We start from the raw sequence: 13,430 nt of genomic DNA, 5'->3' as shown, positions 1-13,430 counted from the left end.
TACAAGCCCTGCATTGACTTAAGAAATGTAACTGTTCAGAAAACAAACTTCAACAAATAAAAGCAAAAGTACAATGCAGAAAAATGGCTGCTGTGTCCGTTGTGCTATAATTCCATTTGATTATTTTAAGCCTCAAAGCTGCTGCAAGTGCTGTCCTTGTTTTAGCTAACTTCCTGTATGTTTTGCAGTTAGCAGTTCCTTCCCTCATCTCTACATCACCACACTTGCAGCTCTGTGCTTTGTTTTTTTTTCTTCTTTGCTCTGCCTCTTTGGTAGTATTAGGCCGTCATCAGCAACACTGTCATTGATAGCTGTCCTTGTTCTGCCAATGCTGGTGTAGGTACCAGAACAGGAGGATCCAGAGGAACCTATAAGGTTATATTTAAGCTGTCTTGGCAGAACAGCCCACATTTCAAAAAGATCTCAAGGAGATTAATTTTGAATTATTAAAAAGTGTAGCCTTAAACTTTGGGCTGTAATGTTTCAGTGAAATCATCTTTTCACATTAAAGACCGTGGATATCAGAGGGTAATGTGAAGGCAAATATATTTAAACAGAATAAATGTTTAGTCTACAAAAATCACACAGCAATCATGTAGGCTTATGACAATAATATAAACAGCAAGAACAACCCAGCATCTCTCTGTGTAAGCATAGCGTACTCAACGTATTCCCCACCAACGTGCTGGTGCATATATCATCATCAGCATGGGGCAGTCAATGGTCAGTGGTACTGTGACCTTACAACAATCCAATTCCATGGGAATTCATCACTAATTATGATGAAATTTCACACAAATGTTTACTAGGATAAAATGATGAAGTCATGATGGATTTTTTGTCTAAAACTTCAAATGTCATCTTCACTGTGACATTATAATGTTCTGCAAAAACACTTTTCTGAACATTTTGTAACACATTTATAGCAGCCGAGAGCATTGGCTCTAAATGTGAATTGCAGCTAGATGTCAAAGTAGCCGACTGTTGAACCAGGCCACAGGGAGCTCCCAGTGAACATTGGTGATTAAGTGACGAAAGGGCTGAACAGGCCTAACGTTAGTCAGCTAGAACCACTATCATTAGCTGCATGACTAAACGAGCAAGCGGTAACTGTCGATGATAGACCTCGGAACAGGATATATGGATGTTTGTGCAGATTTTTTTTCCCATTAAAACAAATCCTCATGTGGCTTTGAAATGGCTTGTATGTAACTCTACAACTTTGCCAAACTGAATATGCGAGCTTGATATGAAAATTATCCAGGATTCTAGCCCGTCCGCCCTCACAGCAGCTGGAATTTACCAGCAATTTTTTTTAAAGTAGGGAAACTTGTAATGCTAAATACAGATAATTAGCTACATCTGCACACCTGACTTTTCCTGAATACAGCTCATCTCCCAGCAATATCATTTTATTGAGATGGAGAGCCCCATTGCACAAGTTGACTTGTTGGTTCCTTAGGTTTGTGAGATATGAAACTCTGGCTGTCTGAGTCTGATTTTTTTTTTAGACTGTCCTTGGTACACTGCAGTCCTAAAGCATAAATACTGTGTTCACTGGTTGTTTCACTCATGACAGGTCTTGCATAATACAAAAAATTCCATTTGGATGAATTAAAAACTTGATTTTCATCAGAGGGTTCATCTTGAAACTGAAAAGAGAAGCTGCAGTGAGCACGCGGGAAAGGTTGGTTACTTTCACTTCATGTTGACTGTCCGCCAGAAAGCACGGGACTTGCCTGACATCCTGGATTAACGTCTCCTTAAAGTAAATACTGTGAAAGCTGGTCACCCTCCTCAAATATCAAGAAGAGACGGAGTTAAGGATGAAAACTTAAGGCTAAATATTATTGCTGCATGTCAGATGTTATTGATGTTAGTGAAGACGTCAGTTCAAATTAACTCCTTTGACCAAAACTATTACTCTATATACTGTAAAATTCCTAACCCGAGGGAAATTCTTGTGCAGGAATTACAAAAAAAAAATTACAGTAAAAAAAATGTGCCCAGATTAATGGAAAAACATAGCATTCTTTCGCAGTGTGAGTGCAAACCAAAAGTGATTTAACTGTTCAGCTGATGTATTAGGGGGTTTTGTCAGGCTAAGAGGATATAGCAACTGGAAAACCCCATCTACAGTTTGTTTGTTTTTAAACTTGAACACTGGATGCAATTTAGATGATACATAAATGGGAATTTCAGCAAACTCAATTAAATATAGATATCCTGCATTTTAATGCACCCATGTTTCTTTTTACATCTAGACACCAAAGTGAGTAACCATCAAAGGTTCACTCAGCATCCTTCACACACTTCAGCAGACCAACTGTCACTATAAATCCACAGCTGACTAAGAGCCAGCAGAGAACAAGAGTCAAACTCCAGCTGCTGTACAAGGCCAGCATCCTGTGGGTGTCACATCGTTGATGGAAGGCTGCTCCGGTGAAACCATCACCAGAGCAGCCTTCCATCAACGATGTGACACCCGCAGTCCAACAGTGTCTGTGGGCTATAACGCCTCTGGTTTTGTGTTTGGAGGTTACATCAAACAACCTTTCAGTCAGTCTGGACAGTATGTGAATGATGACCAGGCCTTTCTTTTCACTTTCATTGGAGAGAAGCTCCTCAAATATCCAGTCACTGTTCCTGCTAATGCAGTGAGAATGATCAATATCAATGGTCCACATTTTGGAGATGCTTTGGTTCTTGTCCATGGAAGCAAGCCTGTAGTCTATAACTGTCCAGGAAAGTTTTACAACTTCAATGCTGCAGAGATGCATGACAACAACCTCAACCTGACTGAGTGTGAAGTCTATCACGTGGAGGGTGAGTTCAATATACATAAACAGATTTTATATTTTGATGCTTTATTGTGACGCATCCATGAGTGGTTTTTGATGTACAGTATTCAAGATGTTTCTGTTATATGTGCATCCCTACCAACTGTTGTCCACTAGTGTTTGATTCCATCATATTATTTTTCATTTTCCAAAATCTGACGGTAAAACAAAATGTGACAATATTACATCAGCATGAGTCAACCTAAACAGTAGAGGATGTAAAATACATAATATAACTCTGTGTGATATTAATGATACCATTTTAATGAGTCATGTAAACTCATCACAAAAAACAAAGTTGTGATTGTAGTATTTTCTTCTAAGTTTGATGAGATCATTGTTTTGTAAAAGTTGTATTTTCTCTTCAACAGAGACCAAAGAGCTGGAGAAGCCATGGAGGACTGTAACCTGGGAATCTGAGTAAGATGGACAGTGTGACACAAATTGATGATCTAAAAAGACAGAACAGTGTGTTCATTGTTAAAATGTAATAATGAATGTGTTACACATACAAGAACTTGTATTTTGCTATGTTTGACTTGGTAAACTATAAACATGGAAGTTTAAATAATGGATGCAAAATACTGACAGCTTACTGTACTGTACTGTTTTTACATTACAAATCTTGACAAATCATCATAAACATGCCAATCACGACTGCTACTCTTGTTACACTACTTACTTGTTCCTGCAGGACGAGGACAGAGCTGATGGAGAGTATTAAGAGCTACAACCCACAGTCAGCTCTGCGTCCCAGATTCGGGTTCTGCTCATTGGACCAGTTGGAGCTGGAAAGTCCAGCTTCTTCAACTCTTTCAACTCTGTATTCAAAGGGTCACGTCACCAGCCAGGCCATCTCTGGCAGCTCCACCACCAGCCTCACCACACAGGTCAGTTCCTGATGGTTAATTATTTCCATTTGTGGTGACTGATTTGGTTTTGTGATTAATTTTTCCTTCACTTTGTACGAAACAGTTTTGCACCTACGCTTTGAAAGCTGGACGAGAAGGAAAGCCTCTGCCAATCATCTTGTGTGATACCATGGGACTGGAGGAAAGCGCAGGGTCTGGGCTTGATATTGAACACATCAGCAACATCCTTAAAGGTCACCTGCCAGACCGATATCAGGTACATTATTTTGTTGAGCTGGATATTGAATGTATGAGTTATTGATTTGGCTTCAGTTTACTCAAACTGTCTCCGTCTTTCCCCTCAACTGTGTGACTCAGTTCAACCCCTCCGCTGCGCTGCATTCGGAGGCCCACAGCTACCGTAAGTCTTTCGTACCTTAAGGACAAGATCCATTGTGTGACCTACGTCAATTAATGCCTGCAAAGTCTCCATCATGCCCACAAAGATGGCGGAGAAGCTGGAAGCGACCCACAAAAAGGTCAACTTAATGGGTCAGTCAACTTTAGTCCCACTGCCCCTATTTTATACTGAACACTACAGAAGAAGGTTAGGGCCACTGTTAAAAATGTGTTATTTTTCACAATTCTGAAATTTTTCTTAGAAGACATTGAGGAAATGTCTTCTGTAGAGGTCAGCTTGAGTATCTACTATTATCAAAAGGAAGCACTTAGGAGTAATTTTTTGAAATGCTCATTTTTGTCTCAGCTGGCTGGAGGGGCCCTCTGAGTCTGAGTCTGATTGACACCCTGTGGCTCTTGTGTTAAATAGTCAGCTGCTGTCTAGCTCAGTGTGGCCGTCTGCACTGCCAATCTTAGAAGATTTGGCTGGCTATATCCAACTAAGGTCTCCGTCTGTGTATAATGGTAATGGAATGGTATTCAGTCAAATGAATACAACATTTTGAAACCAAAAAGCACAAAAACTGTAATGTCTCGGTTTTTTTCCTCAAAGGAGACACAGCATAAGTGAGCAGAGCAGCTCCTGTATGTGTGATAGCTTAACATAAGCTCAGCAACACTTCAGCAGAGGTAGTGGAGGCTGTGGAGTGAGTAAATTGTAATTAGCATAAACATTATATATACTGTAGCTCTGTTCAACATAAACTATTAGCTTTAACAGTGTTGAATGTTTAACATTAAGATTTAGATTTATTTAACGTTAACTTTTTTTTTTACATACGCCATTTTTACAGTTTATGTCTCAGCTGTGGGGAAAATGAGCTAAAAGTGAAGAAAATGATCTAGATATAGCCTGTGTGCTGAGAAGAATCCAGATTTTTTAACCTTGGTGGTGCCAAATAGGATAAATCCAATAATCTGAGTCCTAGTCCTTTAAAAAGACTCTCATTTTCTTCTCCTCAGTTTTAATGTAATATTAGTTTGTATGGCAAAATTACAAGTCATGGATAATTGAAATAGACCATTTGGGTTTAATCCAATTGAGTCAGTTTTCCTACAGAGTTTGTCAGGAAAACAACTTTGTAGGTGGTCAGATGGTTGTAATGGCACATAATCTTTTTTTTTTATTATTTCTGTTCTGTACATTAAACTATACTCAATAACAATAGTAGCTATTTTGGCCAGTGCAGATGTGGTGGAGCACTTAGAAACTCTTGCTTTTATTTATAACTCCTAAATCATGTTGATGGAGGTTCTCAGTCATCCTGGTCATGGTGTTTCTAAGTTTTGTATCGTAGGCAACCAAACGTAATTCAGTTTCTTGAAGACGTTTCACCTTCTCATTCAAGAGGCCTCTTCAGTTCTAATTAAATGGGTGGAGTTGCAGTTTTAAACTTAGACCGGGTTGTGGCCGTAAGGACTCCGAAACTCAGAGCTCATGCGTCCCTACGACTCACTCTGTAGGGACACTCCAACATAGAATGTACAAGATCATCACTAGATTTCTGTCACAAGCCTCCACCTACAGCCTCTGCCAGCAACATCCACAGCAACCTCCACCTGTGAATTCTGACAGATTGCTGCAACCTGTGTCCTCCAACTACTAGGCACTTCTGAGTCCTCTACTAGAAACCTGCACCTCTGACTCCACCTGCAGATTCTGGTAGATTAGGGCAGCCAAAACCTCCATCTAAAGTATCTTCCATCTTCTGCCTACAGTCTCTGCCAGTAACCTGTTGCTTCCTCCACCAACAGATTGTGCATTGTTTGATGATCAGTAAATAGTTTGAGTCGACGTGTGTTAATGTTACTCCACCTTAAATTCATCAGGGACGTTTGGAAAGTTAACGTTAGGCCTGTTCAGGTGTTATTTTTCCTATTGGCTGTGTTTTCTTGAATGTCAGTTAGAATGCTATTAGTTTTTCATCCCCTTTGTAACAGGGTTGTTGTAAGCCTTTGGTTTATTGTGTCACAGTTTGTTAAATGTACATCAGTGTTAAAGTGCAGTTAAAGTGTATTACTGTTAATACTCCACACCTTAGCTTTCCCATATCATTCATATACATAATATACATACACATGTATATAAATCATATATATATATATATATATATATATATATATATATATATATATATATATATACACATATATATATTTAGACTGTACTTTACTGCTTTTTGCACTCTGGTTAGACTAACCCTAACCCTATAGCACAAATGTAACGTCCAATGGTCACATATACTTCTCTTCTCTCTTCAGATGCATTTTAACATATTTCACCACCACCACTCCAGTGACACAGCATCAGGTGCTTCTGTCCTCTACCTCAGCACAGCAGAGTGACACAGCATCAGGACTAAAGGCTGACTGGACATCTCTTCTAACTGACAAAGTGAGATGAGAGCTAGTTCACAGAGGAGTGTGTGATATTTTTGACTTAAAAGATTTTAGAATCTTGAATACATAAATGCAGTTTCTGTGTGAGTGTATGAAAATTGATTGTGAAATTGACTGCGATGCAAGAGGGCGCCGGCTAAGATCTTACCTAGGGCACCAATTTACTCAGGGCTGCTGTGAGGATGTGTTGTGTTTTTCACTAAAGTCAGTTCTGCGGGGATCTTTGCTCAGCGTCTCTGTATATGACGCAGTCAGACTATTTCGAGAGAGGAGAGCTTCATCAGTCTCCACCAATCAAATCACATTTCTCTCGGGATGTCCATATATGCCCAAAAGTCAGATTCACTAGGACACGTTCCACCACCTCATTGGCCTCTTTGGACTGCTCACGAAACTGTGCACCACTCCATAGTCCAGTAACTTTTATGAAAACATATGAATTCCCTCCCACTGCGCTGCACGACTTGGCAATGGGCTGGACTAGACACTGCAGCCTACAGAGGCTACACCCACCAGCACTTCCCCCTTCTGCGGCGATGGGTCTGTAGAAGGCGAGCCTCTGCGTTTCACGTCTGCCCTTCTGCCTGAGAGAAACGAGCTGGCTGTGATCTCAATCCCTCCTCTCTCTCCCGAGAGGAAACCCTCCTTTTGCACCGGTTAAATTATTCTGATCTGCGAGCTCTGATGCTCTCGCGCTCATCTCTGAACTTTTTTTTTGTTGTTTTTTTTTTGTTGTTGAAAGTATCGACATCGAAAACCAACTGCATGACAAGACTGCCGTGTTATCCACGAAAAGCCATTTTACGCTTAGGCGTGGCGGCGGAGAAGGACTTTTAAAACCTCCAACGCGTAAAGCGCACGGAGGGAACTGTCCACAGGAGAGCTCTGGCTCAAGACTTGAATGCTCAGCTTCGGCACAACACTACATGTGATGGTGGGGGGGTTGTTCGAACCTAAATGCAGAGAACGGAGACAGGAGGTGGGTAAATTCTTCCTGTCCCCGTTCTCTGTCTCAGAAAACACCAACACCCTAAAAAAAAGACTCTCTGGAGGCCGGCGGTGAAGAAAAAACGACTTTTTTTTTTTTTTTTTTTTTTTTTTTTAAAGAAAATGATGTGACAGTGTGTTTTTGTTTGTGATACGAAGAGGATAGTGCAGAGAACGGAGACAGGAGGTGTGTAAGTTCTTCTTGTCTCCGTTCTCTGTCTCGGCCCCGACTCAAGAGATCGCTACCAGATGTCCCAGAAAACACCAAGAACCTAAAAAGACTTTCTGGACGCCGACGGCGAAGAAAATAATGTGACTGTTTTTTCGTCTTTCTTTTTTTTTTTTTTTTTTTTTTGTGAAGTTTTTTTTTATTTTTTTCATCTCTGAAATGTTTCTTATAACATCGACTTCTGAAACCAACCTCATGACAAAACTGCCGTGTTATCCACGAAAAGCATTATTGCGCATCGGTGTGGTGGCGGAGAATGACTTTAAAACCTCCAAAGCGTAAAGCGCACGGAGGGAATTGGTAACACAGGAGAGCTCTGGCTCATGACTTGAATGCTCAGCTTCAGCACAGCACTACATGTGATGGTGGGGGGGTTTGTTCAGATCTCCATGCAGAGAACGGAGACAGGAGGTGGGTAAGTTCTTCTTGTCTCCGTTCTCTGTCTCGGCCCAGACTCAAGAGATCGCTGCCAGATGTCCCAGAAAACAGAAAACACCAACACCCTAAAAAGACTTTCTGGAGGCGAAGAAAATAATGTGACTGATTTTCGGGGGGGGTTTTTGTTGTTGTTTTTTTTGTTAAGTCTTTTGTTTTTTTGATATCTGAAACTTGTCTTATAATATCGACTTCGGAAACCAACCTCTGACAAAACTGACATGTTATCCACGAAAATCATTATTACGCTTTGGCGTGGCGGAGAAGGACTTTTAAAACCTCCAAAGCGTAAAGCGCACGGAGGGAATTGGTAACTGTCCACAGGAGAGCTCTGGCTCATGACTTGAATGCTCAGCTTCGACACAGCACTACATGTGATGGTGGGGGGTTTTGTTCAGACCTACATGCAGAGAACGGAGACAGGAGGTTGGTAAGTTCTTCTTGTCTCCGTTCTCTGTCTAAAAACAAAAATCCCCAACATCATAAAATGATTCACTGGAGGCCGGCGGCGAAGAAAATAATGTGACAGTGTGTTTTTGTTCGTGATACGAAGAGGATACGAGCTGCTATGTTAGACAACAGACACTTCTGACTTGTCAGAAATTCCTCCGACATACCGACGGCTGTCCGGGAGCAGAGCGAGTTGAAGTGTGTTAAAGTTCACGTTACAGCGCTCGGTGCACCGTCCTGACCAAGATCCACATGATAGTGGTCTCAGTGTGGTTTGACAACCAAATTCACGAAGCCGAAAACCAGAGTGGACATTCTCTGTCAACATCTCGGCCAAGTTGGCTGTAAGAACTGTCAAACGCCTGCTGTGTAGTGAGGTTTTAATAAAGTTTAACTGTTTTGTTGTACTGTTTTTATTAACAATCCTCTTAGTAGCCCCCATTTTTACTGAATGAATCTGTAATCTGACTACATCTTTTCACTGTAACATTATAATACAATAACTTTTCCCCCAGTTCTCCCCAAACCTGTGTATGTCATATTATTAATACTGACTCATCAATGTGTAAACAGAATTATATTCTTATAGATGCTATCGGTGGAGCTGTTTTTAATAACCCTGGTATAAGCCAGTGGCTCCCCACACGGCGATCCACTGCTCAGGGGGGAGGAAAAGGCTCTCATAAAAAAGGGCCACAACAACACAATGTATTTTTTGCAGTGTGTTGCGCATACTTGATATTGGTGAAACAGTAGGCCCCTAAAACGTATCAGATAAAACGATGGTAGAGGATCAGAGAGGACTTTATTTTAGAGCACACTACTAAAATGTAATGAGCTGTACTTTTGTCAAATTATACGAAATTAGGGATAAGATGGTATATATAAGACTGTGCACATACACTATTATATGTGATATAACAGAGATTTAGTAAACAATTATTTGTATCAAACTAGGGAAAAAATTATGGTCTTTATTAGATAGTAAACAAAGACAAATTATAAGATGAGCTCATTAATAACATTAAAAATCTTTAATTTGTATCAAATTAGGGGAAACCTAGAAATGTGTTCTTTATTAGAAAATAATAAAACCTGTTTTATCCTGATATTTTTAAACTAAATAGCAACCACCTGAACTTTATATTTAATGAGACAAAAACTAGATATAATATAGATATTCATATCCTCATTATAAACCAGACATCTAAATATGTAAATCACACTATAATGTCATTTTCTTATAGGCTGTAATTTGACAAATGTAGTGTGATTTCCAGCAACAGTGGCTACAGGATCAACCAGCTGTCCTCCTCAGTGTGTGACCACATTCCAGACAGCTCAGCTGCACTCACGCTGCTTTGGCTGCAGTGTGCAGTGACTGTGAGCCCAGGCTGATATCTGTGGGGCGCGTTGTAAAGTTGTGAATGCTAAAATAAGCTTTCGCCACAGTTAGCAACAAACCATGTAAAAAAAAAAAAAAAAAAAAAAAAAAAACATCTCTCAATTTTGTTACTTTAGCCCACATTTACAGCAATATTTGTGAAAATTGTGAAAATAACTTATCTTGTAAAAATATAATGTCAATGTTAAACCTGAATAAAAAAAATCTAAATCTAAATGTTACATTTAAATCTAAATAAATCTAAATGCTAAATGTTAAATCTAAATGTCACGGGTGAAACTGAATATTTAGCTTCCTGTTACATTGGTTGGATATATGGTCTCGGGTTGGACAATACATGTACCGCTGGACATACGGTCTCGAGTTGGACAAGCTGTGGCACACTCCTTGTAACACTGGTTGGATATGTGAAGTCGGGTTGGATAACCTCCCACTCTCCTCCCCGATGGGGCGGGACTTCCTCTTCAAGAAAAACTATAACAAGCCAGCCCCACTGTACAGATTTCAGCAGAAGATGACCATGGATCGAGTTTGCAGGATTGTTCTAGCTCTGCTCCAGCCGACGAGATGGATTTGTCGTCATGGGTTTGGATTCCAGCTGATCCGTAAGAGGCCTGATGGTCTCGTTTTTACGCTTCTACATGACGAACAGCCACTCCTCGTGGTCTTCATTGATCGCGTCTGGCAGAGCATCCCTGCTGATAATACACCTGTGTAGTGATGTCCACGGTGGCATCCGCGTCGAGGCACAGGCTCTAATGACGCTCTGCGAGCTCCGAGTGCCATGTTCACCCACAATGATCATCTGGCGCATGGCAGCACAGTCACGTTATCCACGAGAATATGATCACACAGCAGCATTATGGCGCATGAGGACGCGAAGAACCCCACAATGGCAGGAGACACCACAGTGTCCTCACACAACACACTGCAACAATCTGAACACAGCGCACCGATCACATTCTCATATACTCCACAAAGATCACCGCCATTAAATGACAAATGCTGGTCGAAAATGTCCCTGCTGATAATGTTCCTGTGCAGTGATGTCCACGGTGGTCGAGACACCTGCTCTACTGACGCTCTGCGAGCTCAGAGTGCCGTGTTCACCTGCGAAGATCATCTGGAGAGTCGAGCTCGGCACCGAACGCATGACAGACAGCACAGTCGTGTTATCCAGGGGGATATGATCACACAGCAGCATAATGGCACATGAAGACGCGAAGAACCCCACAATGGCAGGAGACACCACGGTGTCCTCACACAACACACTGCAACAATCTCGACGCAGCGCACCGATCACATCCTCATACTCCACAAAGATCACCGCTATTAAATTACAAATTCTGGTCGAAAATGTCCCTGCTGATAATGTTCCTGTGCAGTGATGTCCACGGTGGTCGAGACACCTGCTCTACTGACGCTCTGCGAGCTCAGAGTGCTGTGTTCACCTGCGAAGATCATCTGGAGCGTCGAGCTCGGCACCGAACGCATGACAGACAGCACAGTCGTGTTATCCAGGGGGATATGATCACACAGCAGCATAATGGCACATATGAGGACGCGAAGAACCCCACAATGGCAGGAGACACCACGGTGTCCTCACACAACACACTGCAACGATCTCGACGCAGCGCACCGATCACATCCTCATATGCTCCACAAAGATCACCGCTATTAAATTACAAATTCTGGTCGAAAATTTCCCTGCTGATAATGTTCCTGTGCAGTGATGTCCACAGTGGTCGAGACACCTGCTCTACTGACGCTCTGCGAGCTCAGAGTGCCGTGTTCACCTGCGAAGATCATCTGGAGCGTCGAGCTCGGCACCGAACGCATGACAGACAGCACAGTCGTGTTATCCAGGGTGATATGATCACACAGCAGCATAATGGTGCATATGAAGACGCGAAGAATCCCACACAGGCCAGAGACACAACAACACTGCAGCAATCTCCACGCAGCGCACCGATGACATCCTCATCCTCACAAAGATCACAACCATAAAATGACAAAATGCTTGTCCAAATTTCTTTTGAATAAAGTTTGAGTGATCATTTGTTTCTGTGTTAAATCTGTCAAACTACTGCTCCCCTAGCGCGCTTTTATCTAGGTCAGGTTTCCTCTGTTTGCTCACGAGGACGTGGCGGTGTTTCGTGCCGTTTCCAACTGGAATCAAACCCGTAATGACGAAGCCACTGCGTTGGCTGGTGCACAGACACATGTGCTTCACAAAGAAGAGCTCATCAGTGGAAAACATAGAGTCACATTTCTTTCTGTTTCGCCTACATTGATAATTCACACGCCATGAAGTCAAAAGAAACTTTGGTCAGCTTGTGTGGGAGTAATTACATTCAGAGTGTGTATAGTGAAATAATCGCCTAGAATTATTAATGATGGTCCATATTGATCCAGACTACAGACACTGAGCACAGAGTCAAAAGCTGCAGTGACAGAGGAAACTCTCCTCCTAAAGCTTCTCCAGCACATGACGGTGTGTGAGCCTGTGTGCGCTCTGGATGGCACAGAGGCTCTCACCGTGCCCAACAAGCAAACGCACTAATTGTACAAACGACTGGTCGACCTGGTGTTGTGTTCTGTCTTGTGTTGTTCTGAAGGTTGTGTTTTGTTTTCACTAAAGTCAGCTCTGGTGCGAACTTTGCTCAGAATCAAGTCGTGGAACCCTGTCTGTGGCTCGTGCGGAAAGTGCCTGCTGTTCAGTGCCGGCCCTGATCAATTTGGTGCCCGAGGCAAGATGTGAGCAGGTGCCCCCTTGCATCGCAGTCAATTTCACAATACATTTTCACACACTCACACAGTATGTATTCAGTATTAAATTTTTTTGAGTCAAAAATATCACACCAAATAAAAGTGAAGGCATTGTACAAACATATTAAAGAATCTTCTATTTCAGATCTATATTTCAGATGGAAGACTTTTGACAGTTGTTTTGTCAGTTGTTTTGTAGTTAAAACTTGTTTACTGGTTTAAATCTTGTAAACCAGTATCTAAGGGTTTCCCGCTCCAAACATGTGACTGTTTACATGTATATCTCCGCACAACAAAATAATTTATGTTTTGTGAGCATTTAATTCTATGTCAAATTTACAGGAAATATATGTTACATGACATTCATTTTTTTATGTTTATTAAGCATAAACAAAATAGTCTGTCATAACTAAGTCATTTTATGTATAAACAACAGTTATATATTGTAATTTTAAAGTCAAATTAACATTTTTCATTATTCAGCTAAATCCAAATTAGCTCACTCTACTCAAAGATTTAGTGGAAACAGCTTGCACACTAAACTTTTCAGTACAGTAACATTATGTTATGCTATTACGTTATGAGTACACCTAACTCAAAATAAA

General features: G+C 41.3%; 1 pseudogene; it reads left to right on the top strand.

Annotated features, from left to right (window-relative positions):
- The first annotated feature begins 708 nt into the window (after positions 1-708).
- Positions 709-6,434, top strand: LOC115591568 (interferon-induced protein 44-like; annotated as a pseudogene).
- The last annotated feature ends 6,996 nt before the right edge of the window (positions 6,435-13,430 follow it).

The sequence above is a fragment of the Sparus aurata genome, chromosome 11, assembly GCF_900880675.1.
Source record: "Sparus aurata chromosome 11, fSpaAur1.1, whole genome shotgun sequence".
In the NCBI taxonomy this organism is placed as follows: Eukaryota; Metazoa; Chordata; class Actinopteri; order Spariformes; family Sparidae; genus Sparus; species Sparus aurata.
This window is presented reverse-complemented; position numbering and strand designations above follow the sequence as displayed.